The sequence below is a fragment of the Corylus avellana genome, chromosome ca2 (genome assembly GCF_901000735.1).
Source record: "Corylus avellana chromosome ca2, CavTom2PMs-1.0".
Lineage (NCBI taxonomy): Eukaryota > Viridiplantae > Streptophyta > Magnoliopsida > Fagales > Betulaceae > Corylus > Corylus avellana.
Window position 1 is genome coordinate 42,017,151 of NC_081542.1, and position 2,761 is coordinate 42,019,911.

General features: G+C 34.6%; 1 long non-coding RNA gene across 1 annotated transcript; it reads left to right on the forward strand.

Moving 5' to 3' along the window:
* LOC132171984 (uncharacterized) lies at positions 1 to 921 on the forward strand. Its single transcript, XR_009439101.1, has 3 exons — positions 1 to 61; positions 198 to 266; positions 796 to 921. It is a non-coding gene; the product is annotated as an uncharacterized LOC132171984 (long non-coding RNA).
* The last annotated feature ends 1,840 nt before the right edge of the window (positions 922 to 2,761 follow it).

Below are 2,761 nucleotides of genomic sequence, written 5' to 3' on the forward strand. Positions count from 1 at the left end.
CTCTCTCTCACTCCGACGCCGCGCACGTTTCTCTCTCCGGTAGTATTTCACAAGGTATCTGGTGAGCAACTGCAATTTAAACTGACCGGCAAGATTTTGGCCGACATAAATCAAGCTTCCCTGAATGAGTTTGTCATTGTGTTGGATTATTTTTTTTTCCAGAAATTGAAACTTGTTTCTCTGTTGATAATTTGCAGGTTCGACTGTCGTTTTCACAGTGCGGGGCAGCTCTCCACATGCCTCCCCCTTATTCAATTGTTATTCAGGTAAGATGATGAACATTCTGCTTGCTAATAATTTATTTAAACTGATTATTAAGAATAAAGACAAAATTTTGCTTCTTATATGGGGTTTGTTATTGAACTTAATTAATGTTGGTTAATGTAAACACAGGAGTCAGAAAAGGGTTGGGACTTTTTTAAAATTTTCAATAAAAATGGCATAATAGTATTTCCATGTCGTTTTTGCTATTTATTTGAGGAAAAAATTGATAGCAGTCTTAGATTTAAAATGTGCATAAACCCAATTTACAAAATCCAAAAAAGCACAAGAGGGGTTTTGGAATATTTTCCATTAATTTTTATTGATTTATTTTGGTTTATCTTCTATATCTGCTTGAAAGCTTCGCTTCCTCTTAAACTAAACTAAGCTTTGAATTTGTTTTGTTTTAACACTCCCGGAATTGTGTATGCTTCATTAAGTCTAAAGCATTTTGCATTGAAGAACTATTTATGAATTTCTATTTTGCAGCTTATGTATGTCATTTTTTGGTCGCTTGTTTTTCTTATGCTGCAGGTAATATGAGCTTATACATTGGCATAAGAACCCTGAAGATCTAAAGAACAGGCATTTCTAATATCCTTACAAATAGATGTAGGTTATTTCTTTCTAATATCCTTTCTGCTGGGGATCGATCAGAAAGTTAGAGTTATAAGGATGAGTAGAATGTGAATTGGAGTGTTTGGTTTTTGATTATATTTGTTTGTTGGTTTGCGTTTGTGGCCTCATTAATCATATAAGTTTGTGTTTGTGTTTGATTGTGGTAATTAAGGCCGACAATCTTTTTTTTGTCTTAAGTTATTTGTTTCAGGAAAAAAGAATTGCTTTTAGTCTTAGTTAATTCTTTTTTTTTTTTTTTTTAATTTTTGTTTTAGTTTGTTCATGTGATTGTTTGTTTCAGATCAGTGAGCTAGACCCAGCTTATAGTTAGATCTAACAACTAGTTTGACACCCCAAGAAGCGATTGTGTGTTGTTTGTTTGCTAGCTTTGTGATGAAAACTGGTATGAGGTGTTTGTCTTTTATGAGCTTTTTACTTGTTTTTTTTTACATGTATATTAGATTCCCTTTTGTCTTTCTTTCTCGGCCAAAGATTTCTCTCAACTTCTGTAAAGGTTGTAGAGATGTTCCACCGTTATGTGAGTTGCTCTTATTTTTATAAGAATTTGCAAGCATGTAAATAGCAAATACTAGAAGCATTTGATAAAAGATAGTGTTATTCCTTTGCTTGATGAGATGAAGTCCTTTATTTTTTTTTTGACATAGTTTGTGCTCATAGTGTTTTTTTTTGTGTGGTTTAGTTTGATTGACTTGGCATGAGTTTACTTTTGATTATAACTTTATTGTCCGGACGTCCCCAACATGTCATTATTTTGTGTTATTGTTTCCCTCATAGCCTTTTTGTTTCATGATAAGAAGTGAATCCTTGAATCCACTTGTCCTTCCATATGCAATGCTTGCACCAACTTGTTTTAATGGTTTAGCTATTATTCCTTTGCTTGATGAGATGAAGTCTTTTATTTTTTTTTGGACATAGTTTGTTCATAGGTGAGGACTAACCCTTCAATATATGTAAGGTTTGTTGCTCTTAGGGTCCACAATTCAAAGCCAAGCCTTGGATTGGGTGGTTTAGTTTGATTGACTTGGCATGAGTTTACTTTTGATTATAACCTTATTGTCCGGACATCCCCAACATGTCATTATTTTGTGTTATTGTTTCTCTCTTTCACTTTTTGTTTCATGATAAGAAGTGAATCCTTGAATCCACTTGTCCTTCCATATGCAATACTTGCACCAACTTGTTTTAATGGTTTAACTATTATTCCTTTGCTTGATGAGATGAAGTCCTTTATTTCTTTTTGGACATAGTTTGTGCTCATAGGTGAGGACTCAAACCCTTCAATATATGTAAGGTTTGTTGCTCTTAGGGTCCACAATTCAAAGGCAAGCCTTGGATTGGGTGGTTTAGTTTGATTGACTTGGCATGAGTTTACTTTTGATTATAACCTTATTGTCCGGACGTCCCCAACATGTCATTATTTTGTGTTATTGTTTCCCTCACTTTTTGTTTCATGATAAGAAGTGAATCCTTGAATCCACTTGTCCTTTCATAGATATGCAATGCTTGCACCAATTAACTTTAGTTATCTCTAGCGATTTGACTATAAATAGGCTTGATGTAATTCTCATAACTGCTATATAACAACATTTATTATAAGCAGGTTTTTTTTTTTTTAAAAAAAAATTATCATTAGCGGCGACCTCAAGGTCGCCGCTAATGATTTTTTTTCCTTACGATTATCAATAGCGGCGACCAAGATGTCGCCACTACTGATGGTCAATATCAATAGCGGCGACGTTATGGTCGCCGCTACTGTCCATCAATAGCAAGGTCGCCGCTATTGATAGTCAATATCAATAGCGGCGACGTTATGGTCGCCGCTACTGACTGTCAATAGTGGCGACCTTATAGTTGCCGCTAC